This window comes from Haliaeetus albicilla, chromosome 4 (assembly GCF_947461875.1).
Source record: "Haliaeetus albicilla chromosome 4, bHalAlb1.1, whole genome shotgun sequence".
NCBI classification, from domain to species: domain Eukaryota; kingdom Metazoa; phylum Chordata; class Aves; order Accipitriformes; family Accipitridae; genus Haliaeetus; species Haliaeetus albicilla.
In genome coordinates, this window is record NC_091486.1 from 3,862,899 (window position 1) to 3,878,058 (window position 15,160).

At 39.1% G+C, this 15,160-nt stretch overlaps 1 long non-coding RNA gene across 2 annotated transcripts in view; it reads left to right on the forward strand.

Annotated features, from left to right (window-relative positions):
- LOC138685030 (uncharacterized) overlaps positions 1–15,160 on the forward strand; it is a 34,330-nt gene that overhangs the window by 8,801 nt on the left and 10,369 nt on the right. Inside the window, exons 1-4 of one of the 2 annotated variants that reach the window (XR_011324260.1) lie at positions 2,767–4,070; positions 4,645–4,781; positions 5,902–5,983; positions 6,885–7,032. This is a non-coding gene — a long non-coding RNA (uncharacterized lncRNA). Of the gene's footprint in view, positions 1–2,766; positions 4,071–4,644; positions 4,782–5,901; positions 5,984–6,884; positions 7,033–15,160 lie in introns of those variants that run through there. The other variant, XR_011324261.1, reaches the window with a different exon arrangement.

Sequence of the window (15,160 nt, forward strand, 5' to 3'; positions counted from 1 at the left end):
CTCACTGGGATTTTAGAGATCATAACCCACAGAAGCATCAATAAAGTGCTTTGGATGTTCCGTGTGGAAGCTGCTACAGAAATGCAAAATACTGTTGATTTTTATCTCCCCCCCCCGCAATTTCTGTTAACATTTAACAATTTAGGTGGTTAGGAACTGATTTTGTGTTGTGCTCTGTTTTAGCCATGCTCCTATTTTCTTCTGGGATGTTATCTATTGTGTTGTGCTTCATGAGCTTATTCAGTTTTCTCTTTAATCACTGATTTTACTTGACTCAAATAGTCAAGTTTACTCCATGTGGCAGCTGTATGCCAACAGAGCAGTTCTGTCTCACATCTCTGTGTAGGGGTAAACACTTCTGGCTTCAGAGTGCAGAAAAGGAAAAGATATTAGTTTCTGAGGCTCCGTGGTTGCTACCCACCCAGCTGGGTGAATATTTTGGACTGTAAATCTAACAGCATTGGTGAGGAAAAAGTATTCACATACTATAATTCACAATAGTTAATAAATTATAATATACTTTTATTACTGTTATACAGATAAGACACATATACTTTGTCATTTTCAGGCTTTTCTGCTGGATGGGGCACTGAAAATCTGTGTTTGGGGAGCAAGAAAGGAGCGCTCAGCACCAGCCCTTGCTGCTGTGCTCCCGGTTTGATCCAGTGCCCAGAGATGGAAAGATTTGCATTGACTTTGTGTGCTGTGAGATTGTGAGCAGTCTGACTGCACAATATTAACAACCCAGATGCTGAGGATCAGGGTCAAGAAGAATTTTTTATTTTGTTCAATGATGTCATCAGAAATGGGACATAACAAGTTGGTTTTGGTTTTTTTGTAGCTCATGCAGATGAATAAAAGCCGAATAGAAGCAGACATCTCATTGTAGGAGAGGAAAATGATCCAATAGTTCATAGTAAAGGAATAATAACATGGGTGGCCTGTGAAAATGTTATGCTAGAAAATGGGGATAAAATTAGGTTGCTGATCATCTGCCTTTACTGACATTATTTTACAAACTTCACTAGAAAAAAAATAATTATTGTTATTCTGCAAAATTTTTAGCTGAATGGATTAAATTGAGCTGTGATTGTCCCTTAAAAGGACAGAGGGATTCATGGTCAGCCTCGGTAGGTAAAGTAGCATTCCGGGAGTCTGAGAAATTGTGAAAGCATAATTTTGATATTTTTTCTACCAAACTATCCAGGGGCAATACATTCTGGGTGGAGCCCGGCAGCCTACTCTCTGGCATATGTTACTTAGTGGAGGCTTGTTTTGTCTGCTTTGGCCAGCTTTGAACACCACGGTGTGGCTTTTGGGGTGAACAGGGTGAGGAAACTGCTCTTTCCCAAGACAATCTCTCCTGCCTCCCCAGCGTCTGGTCTTTCTTAGACCTGCCTTCTGGTCCAGCCTTTCACACCAATTAGATTGCCTGTGTACACAGGTATCATTAAAAATAGAAGTAAAAATGCTATTTGAGAATTTCTTACCTTTGAAAGCTTGAAAGTTCCTGTCCCATGACTTTTTTTAGCATTGAAAAATTAATTGGTAAAATAGGTAGCATAGTCTTGCTGCATCTGTGTCCCTGTAAAGTATTTGTATAATTTAAAAGTGCAATAATTTTTCGAAAGTCTGGGAAGCTCTAAGACAAAATTTAAAGTTAATTTGACAGGCAAAGTTTCAAGATAGAACGCATCTAAAATTTCATTTTCTCACGACAGCCTTTCCATGTAGAAGGGGATTTGCATCATGATAATGTGCAGATAACCTTGTGAAGTAGGTAAATGGTCTCATTAGTGATTTGCTGTAAAAACTCATTGTTATTTCAACGCACTGAGTAGGGCTCCAGTGGTGCTCGCTGCCCTAAAATATGCAAAATTAATGGGGTGAACATCAGTAAAAACAGTTCCAGAGACATCCAACCTACAAAGACAGAAATGAGTTAAAGATAAAAATCTGTGACATTTGACTGTTCTTTTTCCCCTGCCTGATTTATCTATAATTCAGACTGCTTAACTTAACTTAAATACAGATACCATAGTCAGAGTATTTGTTAAAGCACTAAGCTGACAAGTACAGAGCACCGGCCATTATTTCTGTTTGAGAGTCAGAGGTTTGAGCTATTCATTTTGTAGCCCGACACTCAGCACCACAATTCCTTGAATTCCCAAAGCTTTTCATACGGCTTCCTCAAGGACAGCTATCATGTCTTAGCTGCTGCAGTGACAGATGGGATACAACGTGTCATGTGATGGATAACGCTGGAGCCACAGTACTTAATCCTTCTAATACTAATAGCGGCATTATCATAGAGATTTATGAGAATGTCAGTTCCAAGTTCCCAGTTCCATTCATGGGTTTTTAAAACTTCAGCTGCAAAAAACATGCATCCATCCCATTAATTCTAATTATCATGGTTCATCTTCTCAGCAGTTTTGTACTCCGGAACCTTTCAGTGCAAATTAACGTACCAAAAAAGTGTATTAATTAATATTTGTAGCTTTTAATTTCTGCAAGAGTGTTGTCTGGAAGCAGCTGGCAGTACAGGGCCGCTGCTATTGAATCTTTGCCAAACAAGTGCAGATGTAATTTTGTTATCTCTTGCTTAGTCATTTACGCAAATTAATTTGAACAATTAGCCTTTTACTGGTCCTTCATGAATCATGCAAAAGGGATCTGCCAAAAAATTGCTAGTTGACAGAAAAGAATTGGTTAACATTGTAAATCTTACAAAAAGGTATTGCTATGTTTGGGATAAAGTACAACTTCAGGAAAAATCGTAGTGTGGTGGGGTTTTTTTTTTGTGTGTGTGTGCCTTATCTATTCCACTTTATACTGTTGCAGAAAAAAAATCTAAAAGAAGAGTAAGCAGTAGAAATTTTGGAACTTTGTTTTGGTTGAATACCAAAAAAGCTATGTTTCTTGCCTAAACGTTGTCTTGTCTTCGCTGCTTGCAAAGCTGTGGTGGGTTTCGTTTGGGAGGAGGTCCGTGGTGACGTCGGGCACTCCAAAGGAGCAGATTTGCTCATCATCTGAAAAAACACCCAAATCTTTAGTTTCTTTGGACATCATTCTAAAGGGAGTCTGTTATCTTACCCAAATGTCGCTCCTCTTAGTAAAACAGGCTTCCACATATACACTGCAGCCTTGTCCTAAAGAGATGCTGGGGTTTGTCTTCAGGTACCTTACAACACACGTACGAGCTAAAACTTGTACTTAATTAATGTTGAGAATGCCAACTCATATGTGAAGGCTAGGTTTGAATGACAGTAAACTCAGATGTTTCAAAGAACTGTATCATTGCCCTTTTCTTAAATATCAATCTTATTTTTAGGCAGGTAAGCCAGATAATCAAGCTTGCCAGCAGACGGTGCCATCCGGAGGCTTTGAATAATGCTGGGAATTAAAATGTATCTCATTTGCTATATTGTAGAGATATACTCTCTTAATTGTTTTTCTCAAAAATTTGATATATCCTTTTGGTTTAAATTGTGTTGCATAAATCTGAGCTTTGTGATGGATATTCCTAAATGTAACTCTCAGGTGGCTTTTAAGATATGACCATGGCGTCACGGCCAAGTTAATTGTTACCGGTCCCTTCGATTCCACTGCTGAGACAGTTCTTGCAATTTTGCAATGTGACTGGAAGTGCTATAACGTCCTCTAGTTGAAGAAAAAAAAAAAATTGTCACCTAATGGTCAGTTGCATTCAGAACCGAGTGCATTGGAATGATCTTACTGCTATATTTAAGTAAAAACCTCACAATTTTGTCTAGCCATTTCTCCTCCTCACCCGTCTTGACACGATGCCGGTGTGCTGTCGCCGCTGCCACGCAGCAGGTCGGTCCTGCAGAACAGGTAAAGCTTTTGGAGCTTGCTGGGGGACTAACAGGACCTCCAATGTTTTTTTTTTGCCAGAGGCTTTCCTGAAGCGTTGACTGTAGCTGGGGAAATAACTTCAGAATTAAATCTTTGTTTTGTGGAAATCACACTCAAGCTCAAACAAATGCTGACTCTTTCTTTGTTAGCTGAGCCAGACAGTCCTGTGCAAATTCCATCACTCTGGCAGGGTAAGGTATGGGTCCCTTTCCCTCTAATTGTTTTTTACAAGCTGCGATTTCACAGTCTGTATTGTTATTTCCATTTGTCCATTTGATTGCGGAGAGAAGAGACCAGATGTTGTGTGACAAATCATAGCTATTTGCAATCTGTTGGAATTCTTATAAATTGTACTGGGGATCATTTTCTGATAACTGATCCTGCAATCACTTATGCACGTGCATCACTTAGAGCATGAGATGTCCTATTGAAGACTGTGGATCCATTCATATGCTTAAATTAAGCACGCATCATGTGCATTTGTGTAAATGTTTGTGTTGTGAAATATGCTGATATTTAGAACTTGCCTGTTAGATTCACCATTGCATTAATTTACATTCAATCAAATCACATATTATTATTACACTGTAAAACTTGAAATCAGTTAATGTTTTTTATTATAATGGCGTATGTATGGCTCAAAATTTGGCTGGAGTTTATCCTACAGCAGAGAGATCCAATTCTGTTTACCGATTTGTAATTCGCAACAAATAGTTCCTTCAGTAAAGTGCATCAAACCCAGCCCTGTTATCCATCTGTTTTTAGGGTCTGTGGCTAATCAAGAAAGTGGTCTCTCACTGACACACTGAGAAGAATGAAGTTAGTTCCTCCGTAATTGAAAGTATCAGTAGTAAACTTGGCTGGAGCTTGATTAATGGTATATTAAAATCAGAGTCTTCATGGTGAGTGCTAGATAAGGAGTTTTGGGCAAATTACTTGGTTACTGGGAAACCTTTAAATTTTAATCATGGAGACACTTCAGCATCATTAGGAACTGAAAAAGACAATGGGCACTGGGAGGAAGTTATGTGAATTGATGTGCTTTTCAATCTCTTCTTCCGTGGTGATATTGAGTGATGCACGGGCTGCAATCGAGAATCCTCTTGCTCCCCATGCCTTTGATTGCTGTTGTTATAATTTAATATTATACAGTTCTTTATGATCATAGAAATCAGATGAGTTAGTTGCAAAAGATGGAAGGTTTTAGTGTAAGAAAAATTAGTTTAACATCCTGGTTTCTCTGTGCTGTTTGGCTGGATAGAAAAATGGAGGGACTCTGTAACTTGTATTTTGAACTAGTGGAAATAGAGAAAGAAGATCTTTTACACACATGTTTATTGTTTAATGTGATAATAACAGTATGAATCTCAAACATACACTTACCCATCATTTTGAAGTCCCTTCTTGTATAGTGAACATGTGCATATCTGTAACCTATATGGGTGCAGGTATGTACTATCTATGATGCATCTATATTTACAGAGATGTGAAGTGCTATAATAGCACTTTATGAGGATACATATGGAACGTAGACGTCTCTCCTGGGTGACAGATCCAATTCAAACAAGTGCTAATAAAACCGATACAGTCAACTCCTGCAGTCGGAACTTTTGTTTCTGCCTGGGATTTTCAAGCGGCTCTAAGGATGTCAGGCTCTTGGCTCCAACATCATTGAATAGACTAGAAATACTCAACATATTTGAAGTGACAGCATGGGCTGTCAAATTCAGTCCCCAGCTTTTCCAGGCAACTATACGATGGAATTGGGTTCATAAAGTGACCATTCTGATTTAGAGTCAGGTCATTTGTTTGCCTCCACTACTACTATGGGAGAACCTCTCTTGTGTCTGAAGATGTCATTTAGACATATTCTTCTAATAGTCCAAATTTATCTGTAGCCAGTGAATGCCTGTTCATATTTGCGCCAACATTGTCTAGTGATTTAAAATAGTTTTTACCCCAGCTTTCATTCATTTTGCTGGGCTAAATAAAGCACTTTTTGTTTTGTTCTCATCACTAAAGAGAAGTTGGACTTTCGCCTGAGTATCCCTTTTCCATATTTTGATGGCTTTTCCTCCTGTGTGTGAACAATCTGAAGCACCAGGTAATTCCAACATGGTCTTGTACAACGGTATGAATATTTTCCTATTTGTAATGAGAACGCTATTCCTTCCCTATCCTACCATGTACCTACCCTGAATGTTCATGGGTGCATTGCCTCGGTGGCTTATAGTCAGCATATTGTGAAATCTTAGCTTTCCTCTTCCATTTCCAAGCAATAAGTTCAAACTGTCAGCAAAAATACTGATTATTCACCCCTAAATTCCTGAACTTGCAATTTTGTATTGCTAAATGTTATCCTACTGCTGTCATTGCAGTCCCCAGAGCATTTAATTTACCTGTAGTCCGATATTCCTCTGGGTTGGGAATGCCTTCCAAATTCATGTCATGAAAAAAATGTAATTGGTATACTAGCATTCTCTGTCAAATTAATTATCAAAACTGTTAAATAAGATCAGTTCTGACACCTAGGCAACATGGGATTGAAAGCGATTTGTCCAAAGTCACATTGGAGTGCTGCGAAGAAGATGGTCGAAATCCCAGTGTGTTCTCTATGTTAGAGAAACATTCATTTTCTTTCTAAAGGAAAATTTACTGGGAAACATGTACTAGAAAACTGTAAGCTAGGAAAAAGTTTCTTCCTAGCAAAGACAGAACTTGCTGCAAAAAAACTATTTGCAGAAAAAGAAACTTCTTTTTTGCAATATATGCATCAGTTATTATAGGAGAAGCTTGTTGGATTTAAGCTGGAGTTTCAGCTCACACCAAAGGAAACTCTCAGCCTGCTTTGCTGGCCAAAAATTCAGTGTGTAAGGTGTTCATACAGGATACAGGAATTGTAAATCCAAGCTGTTGGCCTTAAGAAGGCATAGTAACAATCTACAAGGAGGTCTTTCCCTGTGACTATCCTATTCACCCATTCACTTGGTTTCTTGCTGATGCAGATTAGAAACATTTTTAAAACGAAGAAAGTTTTCATGGAGCAGGAAACCATTTTCCATCCAAAATAGCCACGGGCTGGAGGCTGAATTCTGGCCACAGAAGAGAAAATGCCAGACCAGAAAGAGAGAGGAAGAAACATATCCTGGCAGGGTGAGTTGTGCTTTTTTTTTTTTTTTGCTTTTTTTTTTCCTTTGAATAGATGATGTGTACTTAGGAATTGAGAATATTAGAACAAGTCCTAGGGGGATATGGATTTAATGGAAGGGGATGAAATTGTTGTGGAAACATATCGTTTATTAAATTTTCTCATTCAGATGTTTATTATATGATTTATGATGACTTAAGCTTATTATTTGCCCCTTTTTAATTTGTCACATAATGATTGTGCATATGTATACAGCCACTCTGCGGGTGAATTCATATATTCAGAACAGATAAAATGTTAGAAAAAGCCACTCTGTTCAACTGATCTACCTTTGTTTACAGTGAGACCCTTTAATTTCAACCAGTATCAGGTCATTCCATATAGATATATTGCCAGAGAATATAGGTCTATTCTATATGCAGCACATATTTCAAAAACCTTCTTGATGTACAGGATTTTAAAAAGTAGCACTGTGTAGTATTACATAGATTTGTGTGTGTACCTATGGCCAAATATAAATAGGGCCGCATTCCCCGTGGCGTCGAACGTCCTGTGATTTCAGACACCTCATTTTGTGTTTACGCAGTCTAATTGTGAGCTTAAAACTGGAGAAAAAAATTTGAGGCCTATAAAAATGTAATGCTTGTCTAATGTCGTTTAGATTTGCCTTATCAGCCTGGCTGAAGAGTAGTCTATAAGTGATAGGCTTGGATTATTTATTAGGCTCAGACTGTTAATACAGGAAGATGTACGAAAAGTTGAAACGAGAGTCTGTATTGCATTTCAAAAGCGCGGCAAAGAGCCGGCGTGCTTTTAATTGCCTTTGCAGCCCTCTGCACGGCTGAGCCCGGAGGACGCGTGGAGATTACGGAGCCGTCTGAGCACTGACATGGGCTTGGCAGCTCCGTCCCGAAGCCTCCCAGCCCGTGTCCCACCCCGGCGGGTCCCTGAGCCGCGTCCGACTCCAGGCTGGCATGGGGGACACTGCGAGGGATTTTTTTGGGTCACCGAGGGCCCAGCTGGCTCGTGGTTGAGGGATGCTCGGCAGCCGCGGGCGGGCTCTGAGCTTCTGCCTGGTGGCAAGGGGCCGGTCCATGGCATTACACCAATTCACTTCCTAAACCCATGTCTTTTTTATAATTGTGGCACTTCCTAGCTCATTTTTTCATTTCTCTCTGCTTTGCTTTGCTTTTTCTATGCTTTTTGTTGCTTCTCTTCTCTTCTCTATTCTTCTCTTCTCTTCTCTTCTCTTCTCTTCTCTTCTCTTCTCTTCTCTTCTCTTCTCTTTTCTCTTCTCTTCTCTCCTCTCCTCTCCTCTCCTCTCCTCTCCTCTCCTCTCCTCTCCTCTCCTCTCCTCCTTCCTTTCTCTCTTTCTCTCTCACTTTTTAAATCTCTGTCGCTCTCAATTTCTTTCTCTTTCTTTGTCACCACATCACTGGGAGAGGAGAAGAACCAGGAAAAATTTCTGATTAAAGATCCATCATAAATTAATGAACAAAAGTGCAATCCTAGCACTTCATGCTAGAGTGGAACATTTTAAAAAATCATGAAGTGAAACATAAGAACACTAGAAAAGTTTGGATTGGGGTATAGAAATTATTTGGAAGACTGTGTGCTAATCAACAGCAAATGTAAGAATCAGGTTGAGAATCAGTTAGGTTGATAGGGCAGTGAATGACTTGTATTTTTTATATTGGAGTTTTTCAATCAGCATTTTCTGAACATGGTTTCTCATTATGATAATGATGATGGGATTAATTATCACCATGAAAACGAGTGATAATGGTACTTTGAACTGTATTTGTCACCCTATGACACAGACTATTACTTGTTTTTACATTCTCCAGGACATGTGTGCATTGAGAGGTGCTGACTTTCTCACCAAACATCAGGCTAACTGGTGAGGACATGGCGAAGGAGGACAGGATGGCTGTCCTTTCACAGAGCCATTACCTGGTTGCATTAGGATATCACCAGGAAAATCACTGAAATCAGTCCTTGGGATCAACATTCAGCTGCAGTAAATACTCTAAACACGATGTCTAAGTGAAACTATGGGATTACCTTCTAAGTAATAATATTCTTACATAAGCCAAATTTCCAAAAGCCATTTGCAAAACTATTAACAAATTAAGAAATTTAATTTTAGCCCATGCTGGAGAGGGAACATAAACCAGAGTGGTGGGCAAAGCGAGGCAAGCTAATGTGACTACAGCGAGCAAGTGCACTTCTCACCTCTGGGAATAAATCCATGAGTCTCTGACTGCTTCCCTGCTCCAGAAGCAGTGTGGGGTGGCAGGTTAAACGCTGACAATATTGGGTTTTTCCATTGGTGAGCTGTGTCCAATGAATATTTTAGAGAAACATTTAAAAAGAAAGTGAAAATATAGAGAGATATAGTAGGCCACTAAGAGTTATTGGGAATTAGGAATTCATGATGTGATCCTGCCCTCACATGGGATATCCAGCTTTGCAACTAAACTGTTCTTAAGTCACAGTCATAACATCTGGATAATTCTGAAAAAATCTAACTTCTGATACTCCTGTACATGCCTGATAACTTTGCTGAACAAAAAAAAATCACTTGAAATTTGTTCTATGTACACTTTTATCATGTATCTACAACTTATGTGAATTCCAGAAGCCATTTTTTGTCTGAAGAACCTTACTATTTGCTACAATTTGTTTGTCATACGAATGGTTACCCATATAGAAGAATGTGCTCCTGAACTTCTTTCCTTGTAATTAAATTTATTCAAGGGATGTGTGAAGAGCTTCTAGTGCTATTTAGTATCTCTTACTACACTAACTAATTAACGTATAACTGACATACACATACTCAGCTTTCATAATGTTATCCGATTAATAAGCAATAACTACCTCAGTAAATCAAAATTAAATGCCTACGTACGACAGTAAGTTTAGAACCCTCCTGTTTAGAGATTTTACATTGATTGATTCATTAAATATTGCATTGTCATACGAAGAGCAGTGGAAAAAACCTCGTGAGCAGCTTTGCCTTTTGTTTTATGTGTAAAGTTTTACTCCAACGGTTCGCTGAAGAAGTGAAAGCTCTAGACGGTGTCTTGGGTAAGCAGTGGGCACTGCCCACATCAGGTGCCTGCCAGGAGCGTGCGTGGCGCAGGGGTGGGCTGTCCTCCAGATAGGGCTGGAGAGGGGAAGAGGGACGTCAGAGCAATATATCACTTCTGGAATTTATGAGCCCATTTTGCAGATAATTAATGCCCCTGCTGGAACTATCCAAAATGCTGCTGGTGATTTCATAAAAGGTACTGGAAGCTTCAGTAAGGGTGAAGAAATAAAATATCTCCAAGGGGCTGGAAGAAAAGAAAGGCAGCCTTCTTTTGCAAAGGCAAATGCCTCTGGAGGAGAAATTTAAGCACTAATTCTCAAGAAGGTTCATGAAGTCCTGCTTTTCCCATGGACCTCCCAGCTGGCAACGTCGGAATGATAGGACAACCCTCAATTTTAGGTCACAGATGAAAGTTCAATAGAAGAAGCAGTTTTCAAACTATTCCTTTTAGTGTGAAGCCTTCTGTTCCAGCTATACTAGACTACCTATTTTGGCTACCTTCCTGATGCTTAATAAAAAATGTACTTGTTATTTATATTTTACAAATATGTAGTTTTCAAGTGCAATGAAACCACTCTCTAGAGAGATATATGTATTCAGTATTATATTATTTTTTTAGAACTACATTGCTCCCAAACTTCCAGATGTACAGCCAGCTTCGCCACATAAGCATTAACTTTGTTAGCTATTCCAGTATTTCTCATATGTTCCGATTCACATTTTTGCCATTTTATACTCATTGAACTCTAGCAGACGTTGCATAGAGTGCTGGTTACACGAAGATACCTTGAACAATGAAGGCCAACTTTACAGGGTGATTAGTTCATGGAGTTGTAGGTGGGTAAGTGAAGGAATGTGAGGGACTGGGAAGGCAGATGGTTAGTATAATATCTTACTTCAGTAATATAAATGGGTTTATGCAGAAGATAAGAAAGAATTACAGTGTTAGAGCTATAGTTCTTTACCTTTCAAATGTAACATGTTAGACAGTCTTTAAATATTTTTTTATTGCTCTGGTTTCTAATGTTTCTTTGGCTTAGCATTTATTTACAGTCTACTTTCTATCTTTAGTTTTTTTCTGGTGTTGAAGGCTATTCATTGTGAAATAGAATAAAAACAGTGAAATACAATATGTAGGTTGCGTTTCAGGTCATGCTGAGCCTCTGCTTATGGTAAACTTTTGTATAGTAAAATGTGTTGGCCCTGAGCTTACTTCTACATTAAGGAGGTTTTGGCTGTAAAAAAAGCTATTCTAAGGACAAGAATCTAACACAATGATTATTTTTTTGCTTTACTGTGAAACTACTTTTTTGTCACTGTGCTAACCTGAAAAAGATAAAGATATATCTTCGTTTTCCTTTAAACTTTTCCCAGTCATTCCTTTTTAACTCATTCCTATAATAGTCTGGTTTAAGCAACAACTCTGACAGCAAAACCTATGAGGGTTTTCAAATTCAATAACCAAGACTGGAAAGAAGGCATCCCTCATCTCAACTTTAGCTGAGTAACTGCAGATCCTTAACATTACCCTCTACACTGGAGGTCTTCAAAGTCATCAATCTGTTGGAAATATGCTGACAGCTCAGAGTGGTTCTGTAGTGTCTAAAATGTGCTGTGCTGCTCAAAGAGTGTAGTGTTCTTAGATCACTTTGAGAGCGATGACTTACGAGGCAAAAGGTTGAGCTTTCTGTTCCTGCAGCACCTGACGTGTGTGTTTGTGTGCACGGTCCCGATGCGCTGTACACAGCAAACCTGTGCCCTGATGGAAACGGCACAATTCTGGTCCATCTCTCCAAAGGTGGGAAATGCTAGAGGGAAAGATGAAAGTGCAAGTGCACTGGTCACCAGTAGGAAAATGGAAATAATTTTTAAGAATTTCTAGAATATAAACCTAGCTGCAAACCTGTGCATCCTCTTTCTCATCCTCCTACACCCCCAAGAACACTTTCAGCGTTCTCATTTTCCTGATGTGGAACTATTTTGAGATGGTTTGAAACAATTGCTATGTGGATTGTCTCTGGGTCTCGTACTGCCCAAGACTGAGCTGTGTGTCTTCAGCGTTGCCATTTCTCTGCCAGATCTGCCTTTCCCTTCCTCCTGAGCAGGTTTTTGCTAAACTCACAGACCACTTGCAAAGGTACAAGGATTACTTTGGAATAAAGTTTCCGTATTTTTCAGCTGGAACAGCCTCTCTTTTGCTGTTTTGCTAAAATATTTTTTAACAATGCTCTTAATTACAATAACTTCTTCATATAATACCACTATTTTTAGCTATGCGAAAGGAAGTTGTGTACAGGTGCTCACGGTAAAAGATTATATGAATATATCGTGATTGCTGATCTTCATATACGGGTGAATTAAAAAGGTAGCAGCATGTGTTCTGTAAAAGTTTATATACCTCTTATTCCTTTGTGTCTCTAGCATATGGTGTCAGTCATTTCAGGGTAATAGGAAAAGGTCTTCACTCAAAGCTTATCATTTTCACATAGCAAAATATTTAATTTGTTTTCAGTTCCCCTCCTAGAGGAATCTACTAATGATTCTTATTAGTGCACCCAGCTATAAAAAAATTAGTTATGTATACACACAAGATTTTTTTTGTTTGTTTGTTCCAGTGTTTTTTTCTGTGGTAGGTTTCAAACTAAGGTGCCAGTTGTTTCACCAGTAACAGTGGAAGACCTCCAGGTACTTTCATCCCTGGTGTGAGACGCTTTCTTTTTTTTATATACGTGTGTGCGTGCAAGCGTGTGCATTTGGGTAAAGACAATATTGCCTCTTCTTCAAAGATTATTTGCTATAATAGAGAATAGACTGGTCATTTTTTTCATGAAATAAAGTCTGACACTTGATATTCCTTCCATGGAAAAGGTCAGTGTCCTGCATCTGCCAGGAGGAGCATCCTTTGGTGGTCTCCTGGTGGAGATGGAGCTGGTGGCAACAGAAGGAACACACCTGCATGAACTTGCTGTCCATGATTCTTCCAGGTCAACACAGATGCCAGCTTTATGAGTCGATCCCATGTCAGAATTGATTGCTTGATTGAAATGGAGGTGGGTGAAACAGGGCTTCTATGCAGTAACGTTTTGGCTCAAGGAGAAGTGTTTCTGCCTAAAGTTCACGTCTTCTATCTGTCATGGTAGAAGGCCACACACTGAGGCTTTTGCATAAGAAATGCTGGGAGATATTTGAGGGAAGCTGCTACAGAGCTGTTTTCCTAAGCAGAAAGCAAATGAGCTGTGTTAGCTGCTCCTTACCTCTACAGAAAGATAAAAGCCTCATGACCAGGGCAGGAACCAGAAACACACTTCTAGCTCTCGAGAGACTTGGGACCACTAAGAGCATCTCAGGGGCCCAGAGCTACTGTCCACTGGCACTGGACACCCAACCATGGAGAAACTGGCACGATGAGGAGACATTTCCATAGAGAATTATACAGGTATGTTGGGAAAAGGGCTAAAGAGATGCTGATGAAATTACCATGGAGAAAGTTTTGCTTTCATTCACTAAGATCCACTTCCGATGGGTTCCTTTTCTCCTAACATGGTTTTCTTTGCTGTGTTCATAGTCTTAGTGCATGCGTGCCTTTTGCATGTTGCCTATTAATGTTCTGCAGGTTTTCCAGGGAATGCGTTGATTCTGGATAAGACTTTGAGATTAGTTTCCAGAGGAACCTCTGGCTATTTGAGCCTGCTTCTTTCTCCTGTCAGTATCGCCCAGCACAGGGGTTGTGCACACGGTTGGCAGCTGATCTTCATTAATTTCACCTTCATTACATCTCTTCAGATTATTTGCATGCGAATTTTTAGGCCTCGGAATGTCACCAGCTAATTGTCAGTTTTAAAGGAATGTTAAGATTCTTCATAAAAGCGATGGTAAACAGGATTGCAATATTCTTTTCATGTGAAATTTCAAACATATATTAGGACTTAGCATAAAAATGCCTTTAGAAGGCAAGACGAGGATTCAACATGCAAATTTAAGGTTGTTCCCTTCTGAATATTGCACTCATCATGTTGATCTGCACTGTAGTACGGGATCACCTGCTCCTTTTCTGTCAACATTATTTAATGATATTCACACTTAATTGCGTCCATTTTTAGTTTGAAAAACAATGGGTTCTTCTATGCTTTGAAAAGATCACAGGGGTAGAAAAAGTAATTTAGAATAAGCATTATCAATCTCAAAGTCCATTTAGTCCTGGAGCTGATTAATGTTTCCCTTGCAAATATTTGAAGGGGATGCGTTCTGATGTGTCTCACATTAAAGACTAAAGTCAGGAGTCTAAAGCCATGTAAGTCAGTTAGATACCCAAGCAGCATCAAAATGTGGTGGGAATTGGGTCTTTAAACCCCTTCAACTACATTTGAGACTTCTGCCTGATGAATTCCACCACATACCCATAATTTCTGCCAAACAGGAATACTTCTTAGGTTCAAGACTTAGACTTTTTTTTTTCTTTCCTTTTTTTGTTGTCTCCTTTCCCTTTGATTTCTTTGTCTTTAGTTTGTCTTTGATCATCAAATATAATTTTATTTCAAGTGGCTTTACACCCGTGCCCTGCTCCAGCAAACCCACATATGCATTTTGGGCCAAATCCTGATTGCTTTGGGTTTAAAGTCAGTTAGATTTCCTATGCATAAGACAAGTACGATTTTATGTTCTCTGTATAAGGTCATATGGAAGATGAGTGGTTCTGATATGTTAATAGTATTCTCCAGATCAGTGGAGCTTCTCCACCAGAAGCTACAACGTGTAAGTAAGTGACACACTTGCACTGCAGGAATACTGGTTCTGACCCCCAGTCTCCAGTATATTAGTTGTTTTGCTGCAATACCTTTGGGCAAAGCCATTCAACCGTATCGCAAACAACTTGCTTTAAGACTGGAGCACATACTGTTTACTGTATAATCCTCTCTAATGCTCTATTTTTTTTTTTCTTGAGAAAAGATTAAAAGACCAGAATTACATTGGAACTGGTGGAGGCATGATCCATGCCCCCTTGATTATATGGAAACATTAAAATATCATCAGCATGTTAA